A 12,836-nucleotide genomic window follows, 5' to 3' on the forward strand; every position below is an offset into this window, starting at 1 on the left:
AGTATAGTTATCATAACTTATATATAGTACCTATATAATTAAGCCATTGTAATTATACTAAGTACTTATAGTATTGGCATTGGACTCATCAAATATTGTTCAATCTTCAAAATTTGATGAATTCATGTTTAAAATCACTGCATTGGATTCACCAAACATTAAAATCTGAAACTCTGACGAATTGTGCATATAAATTCTTCTTCAAATTTGAAAACATACTATTCACACTCTATAACTATTATTTTATTTACTTAAATTATTGTTTCTCAATTTTGAGTCACAATATATTTAAGTTGAGAAACAATAATTTAAGTATCAAATTAAATTATTAATTAACATATAGTTAGTATAATTGTAAAATATGAAAAAAATAAATTAAAAATATTATTACTAAAAAAATAATATTATATTATTATTTTGTTGAATCCAATGGCAAATTCAATGTGGGGTTTATGGATAGGGACTAAGGAGGTTTTGAGTTTATGGAAAATATGTACTTTTCATCAAATTTTGAAGATGAAAATGATGAATCCAATGTTAATACTCTTAGTATGTACTTAGTATAATAGAAACAATATATTTAAAAATAATATACTAAATATATTAATTAAAAGTATTATAATACTATTATTAGTTTCATTTTTATACTTTTGTACTTTGTAATATTATTATTATTATCTATTACTATTAGTAATATAATTATAAATATATTAATATAATAACCGTTCGAACGAATATTTATCCAGTTCGAACGAGACACGACGATCATTATAGATCCAGTTCGAATCTAATGAAACAAAACTCTCTCATTCGAACCAGCAACCACCGAGAGCCTTCGAGTTCGCCCCATATCTCCGCCGCGAAAACCGCCACTCAACCGCCGTAGGAACCCCACATTTGAACTTCTAAGAGGTATGGGTCAACTTTCCACCTATATTGCTTAGTTTTTAGCACGAATAGGATGTGTTTGGGGGTATGGATTTCGAATCCGAAATCCACCCATTTTGGTGTATTCCGTGGAAATAACATCAAAATAAACGGTAGAAATGATTGGCATTCACTCTTTAATCATTTCTACCAATTAAAACAAAGAATAAATTGTAGATAGGAAGTTTTTCAATTTGGGGCTGAGTCGACTCAGCCATGGCTGTTTGGCTTCTTCCGTTCGAAAAACTATAGTCCGTTCGAACGCGTAGTTGCCAAACAGCATTATGTCTATTCGAACCAAAAAAATTAGTTCGCATGAACAGCGAAACTCTATTCTAATGAACAGAGCAGTCCATTCGAATAGAGTTTACTAGTTCGAACAGTCTATGTTATGTTCGAACGAATTATTTCAATTCGGTTCAATATACCATAATTCTTCAATAATATAATTTAAATATTATGGTTAAACAGTATATCAATGGCATCCAGCGGAAGAAAACATGCGAGAGATTAGCCTAGCCAAAGTAGTGGATCAGCAGCTCATGCTCCAGAGACGAGGCCTATACTTGTCGAGCGTCCAGTCATTTTGTCTGACTTCTCCGATCTTTCATGGGAGGGACGGACCATACAGTCCATCTTCACCGAGTGGGGATGGATATCGATCTATGAGCAGTTGGGGATTGCATATCCAGAGATGGTCAGTGATTTCTACCGTGCCATTGGAGAACTTAGCACTGATGCTCTGTTCTACACCATGTCAGTCCGGGGAGTGAGTATTAATTTCTCTCCGCGCATTATTGCTTAGTTCCTTGACATTCCCTGTATACACGACGCATATCCTGCAGCGGCTACATAGGGACCAGCAGCTGCACCAGCTGATTCCGACACACCAGCCGCATCCTCCACGGTAGCCCTGAATGTAGATTCAGATGCTACTTTGGATGATAGTGAGGATGAGGATCTACCTGATGATGGTCTCACAAACGATTAGGTGCGGCAGCTAGTGCGAGACCCATCGGCTCCTCCATATGATGGGAGCAAGGTGATCCGACAGGCCGATTGTATAAGATTTTTCAGAATGCTTAATTTGATTATTGGCTATAACATCGATCCGAAAAAACACAAGACAGATTTCGGGATCGATCGAGCCAGATTTTTGCTGCGGATAGCACGAGGGGATCCCATTGATCTGGCATTGTATTTATTCCTCCGCATTCGATCGGAGTCACGCTTTTCCAGTGGAGGTAGTCTACCGTTTGCACTGCTGATATCTAACTTCTTACTCCGTTCGGGGGTTACAGTGTTGGCCATTGAGAGGAGGTGGCCACAGATGGGGCCCCTTAGCAAGGTCACATTTAGCAAGAGCAAGGGGCACTTGCGGAAGACTGCACCAGAACAGCATAGTGATCCTCCCACAGATCCAGCTTCTAATAGTGATGCCGCTGTTGAGAGACAGCCTCCTGGGCTACTTTGGGTCAGGTACGAGCTCTATTTGTGAAGTTCGTTGAGCCCATCATGGACAAGATTAGGAATCTGGAAGGATCTATTAAAATGTTGCAAGAGGATGTTGACATACTAAGGACCCAATGATCGTTTTAGTTATTATTTTACTTTTTTATGTTGTATTGAACATTATATATTTGAGATATAATTAATGTATGGTTTTTATTTTTCGTGTTTATTACTTTGTTTATTTTTTTCGTTTTACTTGCCGTACATGATAATATAAAAAATGATAATGATAATATAAAAAATGATACTATCTTTAAAGTTATATTTATATAAATTTAACATAAAATAAATCACTATTGAAGTTAATTACATAAAATATATTTATGAATTTATAAATATTTTAACTCACCGCAAATCATAATATATAATATATACACATTTTTATATTTTAAAAATGATTACAAATTAATGGAAAAAAATATTTATTACTTTAATGGAAAAAATATATGCACAAATCCATACTAATAAAAGAATTAATTGAAAAAATCTTCGTTCGAACAAGGAATTTTAAGTTCGAACGGTTATTAATTTTTCCCGGGAAAAATAAATTAATTTTCCGCCAATATTATTATTCGAACAGATTGCATACTGTTCGAGTGGGCATTAATTCCATATTCGAATCTATATAGTTATGTTCAAACGATTTTTCTTTTTTGAGACGATTTGGTTCGTCATTTTGAATACTTACAATTCTTTTTGCAACTATTAGACAACTCATTTTGAATCAACCGATGCAATTATGATAGTCCATTAAAAATAAATTTAAAAAATAATACAAAATTACCTTCAATCATTTTATGTAGAGTTGTAAAGTAGTAGTAAAATAGTTGTAACGGCATCAGTTTCCTTCTTTGATATATATAGAAGGGACCCGCTTGACTAGTCTTGTGCTGTTATTATTATTATTAATATAACTTATATAGTTTCTTGATTTTAGAGAAAAAACAAAAAAAAAAGGTTCGGACCCAACTTGCAAATTATGCCAAATTAAACAAGATAGGCTTTTGTCGATCTTGACCCGTCAAAAAATTTGGACCCTACAATATTGTATATAGATGATAAGGTTGTACTTATCATAATTATATTGATGGTGAATGATTTTAAAATCAAATCCTCGCTCGTATGTGTTAATAATTCATTATTGTTCAAAATACTGAGGATGAGTACTGGCCTGGCAGTTCTTTTCCATAAAAACATGCCAATCCAGGCCGCCGCCTGTCTCAATGCATGATCATGTTAATTTGATAAATTTCATGTGTTTATCCTTACTTTTTGATCAATTGGAAATCGTAGGTTCCCGTCTGGAATAGACAAACCAAACCTCGCTAGCTTCCACATTTATTCATCTTGAAATTGGCATTTGCCTTCAACAGAAATATTATTGCCCTCATCAAGCATACAATCAAAGTTCTTAAAAACAAAACAAAACAAAAACAACTCACAACAGTTGTAATGTAATAACCGGGCTTAGGCCCAGCCCCATTGTTTTGGTCGGATGTGCGAAACCCAGCCCATGAACTGGTTGAGTGAAGAACGGTGTCGTTTTGGGGAGGGATTTAATTCCCTTCATGCCGTGCACTGTTTCTCTTCTTCCTCCACTGCGTTCCTTCATTCTGCTTTTGGTCTGCATTTCCGTGATTTCCTCCATTCCAGTGCAACTGCTTCCCACGCCCCACGATCTCTACTTTCGGTTCCGCACATGAAGAGCCTTCCTCACCACATTTTCGAACCACTCAAACTCTCTATCTTGCGCGGACTGGTATTTCATCCTTAGCCGACACATCCGTTTCCGTGGGTCTCGAGTTTTTTGATTCTTCGAAGGTGAGCCATCGTCCTCTCTCGTTCTCTGCATATTTTTGTTCTTTCTTTCTGTTTCACTAGCAATTCGTGAATTATTTTCTTTGGGTTTTGTCACTTTGCAGCATATTGTGGGTACCAAAAATCTAAGTGTCGTGGTTGGGTTTTCCCTCTTTGAGTTCTTGAATTTAATTTTTGGTAACTCTCACTCCACCCACTGAACCGTTAGTCACTCTTAATTCTATACTTGTTGTTAATCCTCTTAATTCTTCCTTCAATCCGACTTTCCCTCTCTTTCTTTTTATGTATATTCTTCTTTCTTTTTTTTTTTTTTTTTTCTGGTTTTATGTTCACTAGAGATTGCTGTGAATATTTTGGATGTGAATTGCAGTGGCCATTCGAAGTGGTTGAAGTTTGTATTTTCTGTTGGGGTAAGTTCCTCGTAGCTGTTGGTGGTTTTTGATGATAGGTTTAGACTGTGAAATATAATAGAGTTATTGACTTGATGGTGGTTGAGTGTGATGGAATTCTTGATGTTGAGATATATGATTTTGGATGATTTGTGAGACTGCTTTTGAATTATTATTTGGGACTTCTTGGTGTAAATAATGGGTGTTTTGGAACTAGTTGTATTGAACTCTCATGCAAGTCTTAATGTGCTGAATGAATAAAATATTGATGCGGATACTGAAATTGTTTTATTCGAAGGTTGGAAGTGAAGTTGAGTTGGGTTATGTTTTTAATTATTGAAGTTGCAATTGTTGGTTTTGGAAATAATTATGATTGGTTTGGTGTTATAGAAGGTGGCTGTTTTGGGTTTTAAATGCGAATGATTTGAAGAGAGAGTTGTTCAGGTTTAATTGTTAGATAGTTATGGAGCTGTGAATGGACTGTTTTGATTTATTACTCAATAAATAATAGTCTACTAGATTGGTTATTAAATGTTGGATATATGTTCTTTTTGTTTAGGTGGTGTTACTATTAGAGTTCCGGCTCAAGGTGTTGATAATATGAAGAAGTCAGGTAAGCGGGGTTCATATACTAGTTTTGCATAAAATAAATAAAAAGGAGGTTGACTTTGAGAATAAATGTGTTTATTTTCTTTTTGAAAGAGATGATCTGAAAACAACCTCAGATGCTTATTCTGCATATACATAAATTCTATATAAGAGAAAGTGTTTTTCTATCATGACTGGTGTAGACATGAGCTAGTTTTGTGCACTTTGTTTCTGAACTATGTAAAAGAGCGAATAAGAAATTCTAAAAGTTTTGTTATGAATAAATGAGAATATTTGTTTATGTTTATCTCGAACATGTGAAATGATCTGAAGCTTTTCAGTGTTTTGTTTAGACATGATGTATCATCTGAAAATCTTGGCATGAAGTTCTGATTCTGTATATGTTTGTAACCGGATTTTCGATGAAATCCATTCTGTTTCTCTTAAGGCCCAGCCACGGATATAATGGTGGTTTATAACCTTACCACGGGGGTGAAACATGGTATACGGCCCAGCCACGGGTATAATGGTGGTTTATAACCCTACCACGGGGGTGAAACATGGAAAATGGCCCAACCACTGGTATAATGGTGGTTTATAACCCTACCACTAGGGTGAAACATGGAATATGGCCCAGCCACGGGTATAATGGTGGTTTATAACCCTACCACGGGGGTTAAACATGGTATTGTCCCGATGTGATATTAAACGATAATAAGATTATAATGTTTCAGTTTAGAAATGCCAACGGATTTTCTTTTTGGAATGAGTTTATTTTTTTGAAAATTTCGCTCTAATGCTTTTGTACAAAGTTTCGTTTCTGCATGCTAGAAATAAATGTTTTTTTCTGCTTATCAAATGTTATAAATGCTCATGTTTACATGCTAGTATATGCTCTCTGCTTGCTGAGTTGTTGATAACTCACCCCGTTAATCTTCATAATATTTCAGATGACATTGATGGTTCAGCTGAGGATCAGTATTATAGTCTGTGGAGAAGATTAGCAGTGATTTGTGGTTGGGTATCCCATGATATTAGTGTTGGTGTTGGAGGTTAATTATTTTTCTTAAGTTTGCTTCAATGGATTTAGACGGTTTATGGGGACATATGTTAATGTTATATTATTTCTAGTTGTTATTTGAGACATGAAGAAGAATTGATTTTATTTGGGTTGTTGGATTGAATATTGGATAAATGAGTTTATTTGATTTATTTAATTGAAGTATTCACGTTCGATTTGAGGTTTGGGAAAATGGATATATTCTTGAATTTGGAAGTACTCTAGCCTTGTTAGAGTTGATTATCAGGTTTCAGGAGTTAACTCTCCGGACCCTCGGGGACGGGGCGTTACATATAACACCCGGACCCAATCAAGCACAATTTTATTTATTTATTTTTATTTTATTATTCTGCACCCGAAAGACAGCCACTGCCTCCACGTCCAGGAAACGCCCAACAACAACAGTGCACCGCAGCAATGCCTCACGCAAGTTTCTGTTTTGCACCACCGTACCCCACGCTAAGCCGCCCAACGTAGAAGCTTTGTCGCACACTGACCCATAGCCATCCTCCACCTAAAGCTAGAGTTGCCGCTTCGGTTTTCTTCCTTTTCTCCCAGTTTCCTCACCACCATTGCACCACCACCAATTGCTGAGAACAACCAACTGCTTAGTAGACCAAAACTCCTCTGTTTTGGGTCCCAAAAAACATAGCAATTGGTTGCTCTTCCAAGCACGGAAATTTTTGGTCTTTGACCAAGCCTTTCGGACGTCTCCTCTGCGACGCAACGGGAACCCGTAGTCCAACATCTCAGCCACGCCTAGCCGTGCCACCGTCGTTAGCCACCCAGGCCGTTGCCGCGCGTAACTCTCTCGGTAGTACCTCCATGCATACACCATATTTCACTCTGTATATCTTGACTTTGTCTCTCTCTCACCGTGCACCTCTCTCTCTCTCTCTCGTCCAATGCGTAGTTGCCGAGTGCAGCACCTCCCACCGCACCCAATGCCGCACATCTTCTCTCTCGGTAGGTCCTCCGTTACTCTCCAACCTTGCGGCGTTGCCTAGTTTCTAGTATGATTTTAGTTGTTCCTTAAACTTCCGTAGTTTTAGGAAGTATTTTGATTAATAATTCCAATATTGCCCCTTTATTGGATCCCTGTAGTTGGGATTTTTGTTGTTATTAAATCTGTTTTTTTTTTTTTTTTACATGATTTATGTGGGAAGTATAAGAAATTTTACAAAAAATAAATAGGCTTTTCAAATTGTACTAATAGTAGCATATTATTTTTACAGTAAGTGTGAAATGTTATTTTGAACATTTTAATTATGATTACATAAAATCACTTATGTATTTTATCATGTTATTAAGTAATGTTTTATTTTAAGAGTAAACAATATTGGTGTAATGTTATTTTTCTTACACTTTAGATATGATTTAGTGTATTTAAAAAATAGTTATGGTTTATTTTAAAAATATTTTGGGCTAATTATATTATCTAGTATTAAACTATATAGTTGATTTTCAATAATAAATAGATCTGACTTTTAAATATTTTCATCATAGTTATTAAATCAACAATGATGATTTTAGAAAGTGATGATTTGAAATTTTAGGTTTTGAGGATTTTGATAGGTTATTCTAGAAGCGTAGGATTGAATATAGAAGTATGAGGCTAATTGGAAATTTATGAGAATTATGTGATTATTTTATAGGTGACGATTGTTAATTGTTCGACATTTTGAGGAAAATTTTGAAAAGCTAAGAAGTCCAGGTAAGCAGGGTTCTTATGCCAGACTTTGCATTAAAATAAAATGAGCTGAGGTTATTTTTTGGAAAATATACATATTTGATGTTGAAAAGAAATTTGAACTACCTCAGTTATTTGTTCTGCATTACTCTTGAGATTCTGTTTAAGAAGAAATTATTTTCTGTCATGACTGGTGTAGACATGAGCTTATTTATTTTGACATTTTGTTTTTGAACTTTGAAAAAGAGAGCGAATATGAAATTTTGTGCATAAATTATGTTGTTTAATGATTTTGTTCTGTTCTGAAGATTTTATGTACTCTAATATGATTTGATGTGATTTCTGAAAACCTCTGGCATAACATTCTGTTTCTGTTTCTGTTCCGTTCTGACCTCATCACAGGTGTAAAACTGTGGCCTCTGTTCGGGTTGGTTCCAACTTTTTTGTTTCTGGTGCACCCACTTTGGAAACAAAGTGGTTTTCTGCACGGTCTTTCCTATGTGCACACTCGGAGCTCCGAGAATGAATAAGGGGAAGATTCACATTCTGTTTCTGCTCAGTTAGCTACCGGGGTTTGCACAACCCTACCACGGGGGTTAAACATGGTATTTGTTCTGATATTATAAGATAAGATGTGATGTTTCAGTTTATGCTATGCCAAAGGAATTTTGATTATGAATATTTTTGAACTTTCGCTCTGATATTTTTGATAACATGTTCTGACGCTGCATTTTGAAAACATTATTCTGATTCTGCATTCTGAAAGAAAATATTTTTGTTATGTATTTTGAACTCTGTAAATGCTCATGTTTACACACTAGTATATGTCCTCTGCTTACTGAGTTATTGATAACTCACCCCTTATCTCCAATTATTTTTCAGATAATTTTGATAGTTCAGCTGGAGAACAAGAGTAGAAAGTTTAGCAAGGTGTGATGATCGTAGTGGAATAAATGTCTGAGGGTACAAATGCTTATTTGAGAGTCGTAGTAGTAAACTATTTTATTTTTCGGCTATTTGATTTGATGAGTTGAGGATGTTTTTGAATTTTTGGAGAATGTCTAATTTATGTTATTGGGAATTTCTTTATTGTCGCAATGGAGGAACTTAGATTTTTGGATTGATTAAATGGATTAATATTTTATAGAATTTATAGTTGTGTTATTTAAGTTAATTTTAAGTATTAAAAACTAACTCTTCGGACCTCCGGGATCGGGGCGTTACAATTGGTATCAGAGACCAGGTTAGAGATTCTGCAAACTATAATAAGGAGTTAGTTGGAATTTGAGGTTTTAGATATCTGTGGGTTTAGGAAATAATTTCATACTCGAGATATAGAAATTTGAGGACTACGAGATGATCTTGGGGATATTCCAGGTTTGAGATTCTGCATACTACAATGAGGTGATTGATGAGAGTTAAGGTTTTAGAATTATTGTAGGTGCTGGATCATGACATTAAGGAAATAATTTCCAGAGTTGTGGTGTAGACATTTGTGAGCTATAGGAAGTGATTTTTATGGGTATTTAGGGTATTAGAAGTCTCAGGCGATAGACAAGATATTTTATGGAATTGGAAGGGTAGGAATTTTTATAGATATTCTGAGATGTCCATGTTGATTGAGGTTCGGTTCAATTTTGTAGACCGCATATAAGGCTTTTGACAGGATGGAAGGTTTAGAGTTTGGAGTTTTATAGAGTTACTACTGTTACTAGTACAATTTTTTTTTGTATGTACTTATGTTTGTTTTACTATTATCACCATTTGCTTATTTTCCACAAATCCTTTATTCTTGTTATAAGTGTATCGGGTATGAATGCGACAAAATGATGAATGGGGATGTACCATAGAACGGTTTAATCGAATGCATCCTCCCACCTTCGATAGTCGGGGCGACGCAACCTTAGCGGAAGACTGGATCCAAGATATTGAGGAGATACTTCACGTTATAAACTGCACGGACGAACAGAAGGTTCTATACTCTGCTTTCAAACTAACTGGAGAAGTAAAGAGATGGTGGATTTCTGAAAGAACCATCAGAGAAGCGGAAGGGACGGAAATAGTCCGTTGGCTGCACTTCAAGCAGATATTTCTGGAACGCTTTTTCCCAACCTTAGTCCGAGATGACAAGGCTATGGAGTTCGCTAATTTGGTATAGGGAGCTATGACAGTACACCAGTACGTAGCTAGATTTATTGAGTTATCACGCTTTGCTGCATATTTGATCCCTGATGAGGAGAAGAAAGCTCGTAAGTTTGAGCAAGGGCTGAATGAAAAGATTTATGAAAGAATTGTTGGCTTTCAAATCCGAAACTTCTCAGAATTGGTGAATAAGGCCACAATATTTTAGCGGAGCCTTCAAAGAAGCGCAACACTGCTGGATCAGAGGAAGGGGACTGCGCCACAGGGGTCTCAATTTGCAATGGATCAAGGGCCGTGGAAAAAGAGAAATGATGGGAGCAGCTCGGGGCAAAAGCAAATGCAAGTAAATTAATAGAACAACCTCTGTAAGTTTTGTAATCGTGCACATACTGGAGAGTGCAAAAGGGAAATGGGGATGTGCTTTCGATGCTGTAAGACCGGACATCTTATCAAGGAATGTCCTTTGCTGCTGACAAACAACAAGAAGCCTAACCCATATCCAGGTTCCCAACAAGCGAATTAGGGTAATAATCAACGTAGAATGGGACCGACCCGAGTGTTCGCACTGACATCTGAAGATGCTGAGAATGACAACAATGAGATCACAGGTACCTCACTCTATTTCTCCTTGAAATCTTTTTAATTGAGTCGAGATTAGTTATGCTTGTATGGAACTGTTCTTATAGGATAGCTTAGAATATTAAAGTTTGGTTGAGAGTAGATTTTCCAAGGATTTGAAATTTGTGAATCGAGGTTATTTAGGACTTAAGCTTGGAACTTTTGATTATTGTTTTAAGAGTTCTCTGTTAGTTAGTTGTAAATGCGGGGGTTAGTTCTTTTTCGAGGTATGTGATTCAATTTTTTAGGACTATAAGTTGTTAGAGTAAGCAGTGAAAGCATGGTTTGGTGAGTGATATGATAGTTTGGGAGTTTATTTCGTTACTCATTGAGGTTTTATATTTGGTGGAGAATTTGAAATTTAATTTTGGGTATTTAATTGTATTATTGAGGTTTATATTCTAGACTTTAAAAGGCAATGTGTGCGAACGTGTATGGCTAGAGAAATTATGGGAGAATTTGACCGACAATATTGGAGGGTTAGAACTTGGAATTTTAGGTTCGACAAATTTTCGATTATTAATTAGGTTCGAAAATATGATTGACGTTTGAGGTAGGCATGGAATGGTTGTAGCGGATAAATATTTGGACTTTGCTTTAGGTGTAACAAATTTCGAGGACGAAATTTTTTTAAGGGGCGGAGAATGTAACACCCTGACCCAATCAAGCTCAATTTTATTTATTTATTTTGTTTTAGTTTATTCTATTTTATTTTATTATTCTGCACACGTTTTTTTTCCGCATGTTTTATTTTGTTTTCTTCTCTTTCGGTCTTTATTTCTTAATTCCCGTAAGTTCTTACGTCCACTGCATACACACGCACAACTCAGTTTCTGCATGCACGTCTCTCATGCACGTTTTAATCAACTCAGTTACCTTCCTTTCTTTTCGCATCTAGGGTTTTAATCAACTCTATAAATGCATGTTTTTCTCCTAAAAAAGTAGTAGCCGCAGCAACCCACGCATAACTCCCTCTCGTTCACTGTCTCTCCGCATTCTCGGTTCATCACTCGTCAACCATGCCAGACCCCCTCCACCGCTAACCATGTAATGCCCGTCCTTGTGGTGGGACTTTTTCTAAAATATTTTTATAAAAGGATGACGGGAGCTACCGTCCTATTTAAAACTTTTCACTTGCATACTCAGGGTGCGAGACTGCAAGTTTATAGATTAAAATGTGATATGTGATAAAAGAGGTTTACAACGAAAAATATTAATTTTTACAATAAAAGGCCTCTCGTACGTTTAAAACTCGTGCCTAGACTTCCATGCTCTTCCCCATGGGCCGTGTCCGTCCCGATCATGCAGTTCCTGTGGGGGGAGGGACATGCATAAAAACTAAAATTAGTCGAACACTCGTAAGCATTACTTCATACAGTTAAAATATAATAATATAGGTTTTCATTCATGCATTCATCGCTCATACATACTATTACGTGCATGCATACGTGTCATATGTGCGTTCGTTTGAAAACTTCACTGGACGGGATTTTTCTCTTTTAAACATGGGCATCATTTTCGTAAAATGTTTCTGCCGTCAGTGCCTTCATTTCTTCAAGAGTTCGTGCATGTTTACGTCCATACATGCGTTCTTTTGAAAACTTCACTGAACGAGGCTTTTCTTTCAAAAGGCTTTCCTTTCTTTAAAACTTGTTCCTCGTCAGTGCCTTCATTTCTTAAAGGTTTGTGCATTTGTACATTCATACATACATGCATACATCCATTCGTTCTTATCACTTTCATAGGCCAGTATACACTGTTACGCCCCGTGTGTTTGGGGTTAGTGGTCTTCCTTTGGACCCGGATTCCCCCCGTGGCCACAGGTTGGGAATCCCTTTCATAGGGGGCAGCACTGGGTGCACTTCTAGTATTATTTACCCGGCATTGCAATTTGCCCATTCATTGGTACCCTTTTCATTCATTCATGCTTTCATTTCTTTCTTTCTTGCTTTTCATTCATTCATTCGTTCATTCATGTCAGCTCGAATGAGCTGGAGCTTTCATTCAGTTCGTTCTTTCATTTAACAGTCCTTTCTTTTCATGAGAAAACATTTCTTTTCATGAGAAAACATCGTTTGGGGCTTAAGCCCGA

General features: G+C 36.2%; 1 long non-coding RNA gene across 1 annotated transcript; it reads left to right on the forward strand.

Moving 5' to 3' along the window:
- Positions 1-3,726: 3,726 nt before the first annotated feature.
- Positions 3,727-4,669, forward strand: LOC108980167. Its single transcript, XR_001994340.2, has 3 exons — positions 3,727-4,260; positions 4,362-4,434; positions 4,628-4,669. It is a non-coding gene; the product is annotated as an uncharacterized LOC108980167 (long non-coding RNA).
- The last annotated feature ends 8,167 nt before the right edge of the window (positions 4,670-12,836 follow it).

Source organism: Juglans regia, chromosome 10 (genome assembly GCF_001411555.2).
Source record: "Juglans regia cultivar Chandler chromosome 10, Walnut 2.0, whole genome shotgun sequence".
NCBI classification, from domain to species: Eukaryota; Viridiplantae; Streptophyta; class Magnoliopsida; order Fagales; family Juglandaceae; genus Juglans; species Juglans regia.